The sequence below is a fragment of the Otolemur garnettii genome, unplaced genomic scaffold (assembly GCF_000181295.1).
Source record: "Otolemur garnettii isolate 467f Iridium unplaced genomic scaffold, OtoGar3 scaffold00001, whole genome shotgun sequence".
NCBI classification, from domain to species: Eukaryota; Metazoa; Chordata; class Mammalia; order Primates; family Galagidae; genus Otolemur; species Otolemur garnettii.
In genome coordinates, this window is record NW_003852396.1 from 59,258,412 (window position 1) to 59,268,362 (window position 9,951).

The 9,951-nt window shown below is 43.5% G+C and overlaps 1 protein-coding gene across 1 annotated transcript in view; it reads right to left on the reverse strand.

Moving 5' to 3' along the window:
- LOC105886490 overlaps window positions 1-3,327 on the reverse strand; it is a 188,550-nt gene extending 185,223 nt beyond the window's left edge. Inside the window, exon 1 of the mRNA XM_012801983.2 lies at window positions 3,295-3,327. The gene's annotated coding sequence lies outside the window, so the exon portion shown is untranslated. The remainder of the gene's footprint in view (window positions 1-3,294) is intronic.
- Window positions 3,328-9,951: the final 6,624 nt, after the last annotated feature.

Here is a 9,951-nt window from a genome sequence, read left to right on the forward strand (position 1 = left end):
GCTACTTGGGAGGCTGAGGCAGGAGACTCACTTGAGCCCAGGAGTTGGAGGTTGCTGTGAGCTGTGATGCCACAGCACTCTACCCAGGGGGATAGTTTGAGGCTCTGCCTCAAAAAATAAATAAAAAATAAAAATAAAAAAAAAAAGAACACAGGCTCTGATTTAATTCCTGGCTCCATTTTTTAATATTCAATGCAGACCTTAAATAAATTATTCAGCCTCCATTTCTCTATCTGTAAATTGGAAATGATAACAGTATTTCCCTTAAGAGGTTGTTCAAGAATAAGTCACAAAATTAATACATCAGTGGTCTTCAGTGTGTAAAATTGCATTATATGACATCAGAGTACGCAGTTTTAATGTTTATCATATATTGAGCAGCTACTAAGACATTTACAAATTACATGTACAGTATAAAGAATCACAACATAATAAAAATAATATTCTCAGTGTAAGAAAGAGAAAATGACCTTGACTTGTGAAATATCCAGGGTGCCCCTCCCTAATTCCATTCCCTTCTCTCCCCCACGGGATATTTTACTCTTAAATTTTTTTCAGCGCTTATCCTGTTACTTATCTATTCTAGTCTCTTCGAAGTGCTTTACAAAATTTATCCTTAAAACAATCGCACACAGATGGCATTATTATCTGCAGTTTGTAAACAGAGTCGTCAAAAATTATCCAATCAGTGAACACACACCCAGGCAATCAGCCTCCTGGGTCTATGTTCACTCATTGGATAATTTTCGGAGAACACCTGATACTGTCAGGCTTGACACCTCATTTCAAGGGCACCTTCATGTTTTATACTTGAATGAACATTTAATAAACACCTGCCATGTGCCAGACACCATGTGGGGCACAGCAAAGCTTAGAGAAAGTCTTCTACCTAGCTGGCACTGGCAAGTCCCAGAATATCCAGCTTCCTCCCACAGCTGTTGACTCTGGACTCCACCCATTAGACTTACAGGCTAAGACCCTGGGAGCCCCATTCAGGCTTGAGGAAAGGCAAGCAGGCCCAGACACTCCACTTTATAGCATTGCCCAGGGGGGTTCTCAATAGCCATCAATCCCTCTAAAGCAACAAGAAATTCCAAACTTTTCTGCCCCCACACCCAGTCTCTGCCTCATCAAGACTTCCTTGGAGAAGTGGTTGCTCCAAACCACACAGGAATCTGCAGGAATCCATGCCTTTGCCAGCAAGCAGGCCAGATAGCAGCCTTGTGGCCCAGCCCACAAGGAAAAGCCTGACTTTAGCAGCATGTCACTCCTCTAATTATTCCCCGTGCATGGGTCCAACATAAACACAGTGTCTTTCACGAGCAGCTCCCACCATGCACGAACCTTGGAACCTCACGCTTGCAGCCAAGCACTGGGAAGTGCTAAAGGGTCAGAGGGTTTGTGGGGCCAGCAGCCCCCAGGCCTCTGGGGAGAGTCCCAGTTGCTCTCTGGTTCAAAATCTGGACACAAAAGAAACTGCCTGAGGCCCCACCAGGTCCTATTTTCTGGGGCTGGCCCAGGACACTGCAGGTTGGAGCCTAAGAAGGACGAGAAGGGCAGACGGCAATTGCATCTAAGCCAGGGGGAAAGGAAAGCAAAGATGTTTCCTCAAGGGTCATATTCTCTTAGCAAGTGCTCCCTAGGCTACATTCTCTGCTGTAAACTTTTCTTTCTTTCCTTTTTTTTTTTTTTTTTTTTTAGTATTTACTAAATACCAGTCCTGGCAGACATTGGGGGTGTGGAGGGGAGTATGGTTCTAAAATACAACAGCAAACAAAACATCAAGGGTCTTACTCTGGGGGCATCTTTTATCATTGAGAGGATGGGGACAGGCAATAACCAAAGTAATGAGACTATTTCGGATTGTGGTTAGTGCTTTAAAGAAAATAAAATATTGGTGCTGCTTTGGTGGCGGGGGGAGTGCAGGGAAATGAATATTTGAGCTGAGATCTGAATAAAGAGCTAGCAATGCAGAGCCAAGGAGAAAGCCTTCTACCTAGAGGGAAGAGAAGTGCAAGACCCAGAGGCCTCTGATTAAATGCTGACTGGGGGTTTAAGAAATGTCTTATGGAAATTCAGTATTCTCAAAACTCTAGTACAAGGTAGGGTAAGAGTTATTGTCTTAAGATTGTAAAGATCAAAGTCTTGTGTTGGAAAGAACTTTCTCCTGGCTTTAAACGAACTCGCATTATATATATTTTTATATTTTACATCTCACAAGAGTCTTTTCTAGAAGGCTTTCATGTCCTTTTATCCTTTAAACTTTTATAATATAGGTTGAAAGCATGATACAATCTTTAACTTCCAGTTTGTGTATTGTGAGATCTTTTTCTTAGAACTAATGAAGACTTCCGTTCTGTTGGGATGTAATTTACCTCCCTTGTACCAGAATTTGAAATAAGAATGCCATGTACCTCTAATTGCAACTATGTAAAAATAAGTGTGTACAAGGATTGAGGCGGTGGGAGTATGGGAGTATAGGAAAGGGCGGAGGCCGGTTTTCAATATTCCTTTTCTTGTTATTAAAACTAGGAAGAAAAGAATACATTGTGCACAAGTGTGCAGTCTCCTTGTCCTCGATGTTAATAAATGTGTTCTCAACTGCGGTTTAGATCAGATCACATTTCTAACATTGCTACAACCAATATCCTCTCCAGCCTGCAATTCAAGTTGAAAAGTGCACGAGGTCTTTACAAACCCCAGTGAAGGCGTCGGCGCACGTAGAGTGCATGTGCACCCTGCTTTCTCTCCACGGACAGAATTTCTTGGGGATCCCTCAGGCCTCCCCGGCCATATTTCTCCCTAGGCTCTTATTAAAACCAGGTGTGCGGAAGGCAGGCCATTTTGGACAGAAAAGCCTTCGCTTGACCCAAAGCTCCCCCTTCCGGTGTGTTTTCTAGAGGGAATTCCTGAGCTGAGCAAAGGAGAAAGCGGGCAGCTTCTCCGGGCCAGGGAAATGGGAAATGTGCAAACAGCCTGCAGCCCGAGCTGTGCAAGGGCCAGGCGCACAGGGGCAGGTGAGGCGAGGGAGTAAACAGCTGGGGACAGGGACACTGTCGCCCACCACCACCTCGCAGGAGCGACGTAAGCGCGCGCTGAAAGACCTCCAGAACCACAGCTCTTTCCGGGGCGGAAGGGAAGGCGCCAAGCAGCTGCGTACGTGAACTTGAAACCCGGGCGGGCCAGACGCCGCAGGCCCGGGCGTGGGCAGGAGCCGGCGGGAGCCCCTGACTCCCGAGGCTCGCCTGCGGCCCGGCGCGGGATTCCAAGGCACCGGGGACCCCGAGCGCTTACCCTCCGCGGCCAGTGTCACGCGCGCCTCCAGGGCAGGGGCGGGACCGGCGGGGTTAGGTCACAACTGACGTAGCAGCCGGGCAGCCACGGCGGGAGTCCGGTCCCTGGGACGCTGAACTCAGAGGGACACCCCTGTACCCTCGCGGTGGGCTAGTTTGCCCGCGACCTTTGACCACGAGGCCCCACTACAGCTAGTGGCCCTGCAGCAAAGAGTGCCGCCCTCAACCCCCGCCGCCGCCTCCAAGCTCTCAATAAAGCTGCTGAGAGCTGTGAAGCTTCGCCCCCCTGGGCCCCAAGACCATCTCTCTAGCTACCAAAGATTTGAATATTAGCGTGGACTAAAATTATTCAAAGGAATAGTGAGAGAGAGGCCTCAGAAGGAGGAGAAGCATTATTGGGACACAAAAAGTCAGGGCGCAGAGAGGAACAGGGACCCCAAAAATTGTGCTTCCAAATTTTGCATTCCTATTTCCTATTCCTTCAACCTAAAAGCAAGCCAGCCTAGCTTTTCCATTTCTCTACTGGTTTGGGTTTTTGTTTTGTTTTGTTTTTTGAGACAGAGTCTCACTTTGTCACCCTTGGTATAGTGCGGTGGCATCACACCTCACAGCAACCTCAAACTCGTGGGCTCAAGCGATTCTCTTGCCTCAGCTTCCCACGTAGCTGGAACTACAGGTGCCTGTCACAACACTCGGCTATTTTTAGAGATGAGGTTTCACTCTGACTCAGGCTGGTCTTGAACTGGTGAGCTCAGACAATCCACCCGCCTTGACCTCCCAGAGTGCTGGGATTACGGGTGATAGTTCCCGGGCCTGGCCTTCCTCTACTATTTTTAAAAGCTCCTTTCCAAAAGCTATGTGGCCTGACTGCTCTTGTTTTTTGAAGAGTTTGCATGAATTTTGAATACCCCAAGTTAAGAAATAGCCAGCCAGACAAGGTTAGAAAGTCTGCTGCCCCAAACATTTGCCAAACACACTAGACTCTGTAAAAACCTATTGGAAATGGTCACCAGAGCATATTTGGGTTTGGTGCCCTGTTTAGTGTTAATACCTGTTCTCAGCCTTAACCCCAAGATCCTGTGACAAGTAACAAGAGAATCCCAGAGAAGTAGATTCAAGCAACCCTGGTAATTTCTGGCAGTTGAGACACTAAGCCAGTTTCTCAAATTGTGGTCAATGGACCACCTACAGGAGATTTTGGGGGGGTTCCTGTTACAGGTTCAGGATTTAGGGCCTATGCTGTAGCCTGTAATTTGGATTAAGAAGAGTGAGGCCCAGAAGCCTGCATTTTAATAAGCTAACTTTGTGAGATTTTTGCTTGCTATACTTTGAGTTACTAGATTTGGCCTTTTGTTTAACTTTGCTGAAACGGTGCTTGTTTTTCTATCTTAAGCTCTCAGCAGTGTAAAACACTCTTTTTATTTAAAAAAAAAAAAAAAAGTATACGGGCATAGTGGCTCAGGCCTGTAATTCTAGCACTCCGGAAGGCTGAGGCAGGAAGATTACTTGCACTTAGGATTTCTAGACTAGCCTGAGCAAGTGTGAGCCCTCCATATCTTCTTTTTTTTTTTTTTTTTTTTGAGACAGAGTCTCAGTATGGCACCCTCAGTAGAGTACGATGGTGTCACAGCTCACAGCAACCTCAAACTCTTGGGCTTAAACTATTCTCTTGCCTCAGCCTCCCAAGTAGCTGGGACTACAGGTGCCTGCCACAACACCCAGCTATTAGACCCTGGTATCTTCTAAAAATAGAAAATTTAGCATGTAGGTGCCTATAGTTCCAGCTACTTGGGAGGCTGAGAGAGGAGAGTCACTTGATCCCAGGAGTTGGAGGTTGCTGTGAGCATTGTAGCCTTGGGCAACAGAGACTCTGTCTCAAAAAGAAAGTGTACACTGTGAAGTGTACACTTCCAAATGAGTGTGCCTTGTTTCAGAAAGTCATGAATTTTTAAAATTATGCTTAAAGTGTTAACATCCTACTATAAAGGCTCTAAGCACATCCTGATGGCAGGTAGGAGGATTATGCCCTGTGCTTTCTACTCGCTTGTACTGTTTGTCATTCTGAACCAGATACTCCTGGCCTGTCTATTCCACTACTGCCCCATTCAGGCCTTGATCAGTTTCCTTTAGGTAAAACAGAAACTGAGGCTGGGATCATGGTGGCTTCCAAACTGAATGGTACAACAGCAGAATCAGGGGACTTTTTAAAACTGACTTCTAGACCCACCATGGATCACAGCTTTCCCAAACATATATGTTTGCAGACCTTTACTTCACAAAGCATGGGATTAATGAACCATCAAAAGTAGTACTGGGAAAAGTGGCACCCAATTGAATTTGTGAAAAGAGTTTTTGCAACAGAAATGCTCTAACACACTGTTGCTTATCATATAAAAACGTTGGAAGTAACGTTTTGTCCACCAACAGAAAGTTGATTAAATTATGAAACATTTATATGAAAGGATACAAGACAACTGATAACGATTATATTTCAGAGAATATTTGACACAGAAAGGAAAGATACTCTGATGAGTAAGGGAAAAACTACATGAACAATTGCTCTCTTTTTGTTTAAAAAAGGAAAAAGGCTAGTGGTTACTGATAGAAGACCCAAAAGAACAGAATCCGAAAGTGATGACAGTGAACACTGAAAAGAATCCCAATTTTCACTGCAGTACTAGAAAATGGGAGAAAACAGAGCCTTGGTTAGAAGTCGTTTGAAAAAACTTTAGACATCCTCTCCAAGTTGGTATAGCTGGGTGGCTGTCACTCATCCTGCAAACTATTGAAGGCCTATTCTCTGGAGAGGGTGTCTTAAAAAAATAAGAGGATTAAGTGAAAGTTTACATGCTTTCCCAGAAGGCTGGCAGCCTAACATACATCCTCCAGAGAGCAGATTGCAAGATTCTTCTTCAGTGAAACTGACAGACGGAAGAGAAAAGGCAAAAGATACCAACAGGAGGGGCTCAGGATCAGGCCCAGTAAGGTCACCTTGTGCTGCCCATAGCTGGCAAACCCCATCCACAGACACAGAGCTTCCTTTTAATCAGCCACACTCGGCGCATAGTGAAGAACTATCAGGTGTTAAAAGAAAGATTCCAAATAGCCAGGCGTTGTGGCAGGCGCCTATAGTCCCAGCTACTCGGGAGGCTGAAGCAAGAGAATTGCCTAAGCCCAGGAGTTGGAGGTTGCTGTGAGCTGTGACGCCGTAGCACTCTACCCAGGGTGATAAAGTGAGACTCTTTGTCTCTACAAAAAAAAAAAAAAAGAAAGATTCCAATATTAAAGATAGAGGTTAAGAGTACACAGAAGAAAGCAACTTGGAGGAAACCATGTCCATAAAGGGTAAAGAAAAACAAATTTTTGGTTTTTTCACTGGAAGGCTCAGAGATCAAAAACAATATATAGTCATGAAACAAGAACAAGCTACTGGTTTTGGTTTGTTTTGCTTTGGTTCTTAAAAAAGGAAATGAGAACAAGACAGTGTATGTGACAAAATGACTAAAGGGAAAAAAATTAAAAAAAATGACTAAGGGATAAAAGATGTTGGTACAAACATATGACAGTGAAGGGCAGATTGGACCAACTAAATGATAGAAGTTCCAGAGAGGATAGAAAAAATAAAAACGAGGCTATGATTAAATAAGTTAATTAATGGATATAATTTCCCCCAAATTGAAGGACATGAGTTTCCTGACTACAACCTCAAATGTCTGAGCTCAGGCAATCCTTCTGCATCAGCTTCCTGAATAGAGTAGCTTGGACTACCTGGCTAACTTTTGATTTTTTTTTTTCTTTGCAGAGACGGGGTTTTGCTGTATTGCCAGGCTGGTCTTAAACTCCTGGCCTCAAGTGATCCTACTGCTCTGGCCTCCCAAAGTACTGGGATTATAAGTATAAGCCACCATGCCCAGCTGAGTTTCCTGGTGAAAAGACCTATTGAGTGCCCAGAACATGGTTGGGTTGTTGAAATGATTAGAAGCTACAGAAAAGAACATCATTCTGAAATTTCAAAACATGAGTACAAAAAGATTTTAGCCATTTCTAAAACAAAAGAAATGAGTGAGCTAGGAGAGATCAAAAATCAGAACAGACTTCTCAATAGCAGCCCTACAAATCGGAAGACAAAGCTAATACTTAGGGGAAGCCTGAACTATATGCCATGCCCTATTTTAAGTGCTTTGCAAGTCACCCTCACAGCAGCCTGTGACATAGCTACTACTATGGTCTCAAGATTGCAGAAGAGAAATCTGAAGTACAAATGGCAAAGTAACTTGCCAAATATGACTCTCATAGTAATGGCAGAGTTGGCTCGGCGCCTGTGGCTCAAGTGGCTAAGGCACCAGCCACATACACCTAAGGTGGCAGGTTTGAATCCAGCCCCGGCCTACCAAACAACAATGACGGCTGCAACCAAAAAATAGCCGGGCATTGTGGCGGGTGCCTGTGGTCCCAGCTACTGGGGAGGCTGAGGCAGGAGACTCGCTTGAGCCCAGGAGTTGGAGGTTGCTGTGAGCTGTGATGCCATGGCACTCTACCCAGGGGGATAGTTTGAGGCTCTTTCTCAAAAAAAAAAAAAAAAGTAATGGCAGAGTTGAGATTTGGGCCAGTTTGTCTGGCTACAAAGTCCATGATCTTAAATGGTACTTCATAATGGCACAATGCCTTCAAAATTCAAAGGGCAAAATACCTCCAACCCAGATGAAGTAGCCAGCAAAGCTACCAATAAATAAGAAGGTGAAATCATTTTTATATGTGCATATTCTAAAAAAATATATCTCTGTACACTTTTTCTTAAAAAGCTACTAGAGAATAACCATTCCAAATTGGAGTAGGTCAGAAGGTTCAGGAAGCTATGTCTCCAAAAAGATGAAATTAGCTGGGCATGGTAGCATGCTCCTGGAAACTAAAAGATTTAAAAGCATTCTCCTCCGAGAAGCAGGACATTGAGAATGTGAGTGGTTCTGAAACCATAGCTTGTTGTGATAAGCCTTGTAAAACTATTGGACTCTTTAAACCATGTGGATGTATAAGTCTCATAAAAATTAAAATTAATTTTTTAAAAAGACCGACACAATTCTGAATATCCTTCAGCTAGTCCAGAAAAATCGACTTCAACCTCCTTGTTTTCTCGACTCAAACTTATTTTCCAAGCAATAGTTTTCTAAACAACACCTCTGTTATTCTCTGCCATTGTACATCCATTTTCATAAAATAGGCTTTTGTGAGTTAGCCTGGGGCCCTAACTATTGCTGACCTTACTTCTACGGAGAAATGAAAACAAATTTTTCAAAACTACTATTTATTAATTGGGAATTGTATTATCCATTCCCATGGGACTTCGCAATTGAACGACATCTAAAACATGAGAGAATATTGCAGTTATATTCAACACTGTGCTGTTTCTACAGTCAGAGAATGATGTCGCTACTGGCAAAAGGAGAAATCACCAGGGAAGACTTTACCAAAAGGTCCCATGGAAGCTGCAGATGGAAAGATGGACGCAGCGGGTACCAATGGCAGTATCAGTCAGGACTCTTCCATGAAAGTGACAGGTACACGACTGAAACTAGCTAAGCCAGAAACAGAATTTATTGGCTCACCTAACTAGGACATCTCAAAAAATCTGGCTTTAGCAAAAGATTGGTCCTGGGTCCAAAGTGCTGCTGAGTTCTCTCTGTCTGCCCATTCTCTACAGTTCCAGCCTTCCCTTCCAGCATTACAGCATGGGGTGGAGATAACTATGTGAGTGCATATGAAAATTTCAGAGGAAGATCCTGATTGGCCCCTGTGGGTTCGGGTGAATGGATACTATGATTGGCCATACCTATAAGATTCCCCCATAAGTGTACATCCAAATATGCTGTAGTGGAGTTTGATTAGAGCCTGGGCTGATTGGCAAAGTGAAAATACCTCATAAACGCTAACACACCATGACATGGTGGTTGTTAAGTCAATACCATGATGTAAGTCTGCATGGGTCCTGCCCAGCAAAACTGCAGTTACTCCTGGATCCCTTGCTCTCCAAATAGTTTAAGTTTTTCTTTCCTCCTAGCAGATTCATTTGTCACAATCCCCCGGGCTGTTGGCTTCTATCTTCTAGCAGAGTCTGTTTCCAACTGCAGTGAAAAATTTGCTCATGTCATTTTTTCAAAGGAAGTCAGAAAGAAAAAAAAAAAGTCCAAAGTTGGAATAGTTTGAAACTGAAAACATAATGGATCTGTGTGTGTGTAATCAGATTGTTCTCAGCGTCCTTCACCCTACCGTTCTCCTCATCTATTGAGTCACTTTCTTGGCCTCATTGCTTCAGTCTTCAAAAAAGCCAAAAATGTTTTGCTGATACTAGCTAAAATGTATTGAGTGATGGGATATTTGTAATGTACTTTGAGACTGAATTTAGAGTCCTGAAGCTCTAAATTAATTATTGTCATCTAGGAAAATAAAACCTTCACATTAGTTAACAGTAAATATTGGCTTTTCCCATTTTTATAAGCCTACTTTAAACATCTGAATTTTAATTAGATGTGAAGTGTTCATTTAGTGCTGACAATGTAAAGTAGGCTGATGCCTAACTTGGCTCCTAAGAAACCTCTCATTGATGTCAACACTTAATGCTACATTGAACATCATATTGGTGGATGAAAACTAACTAACTGCT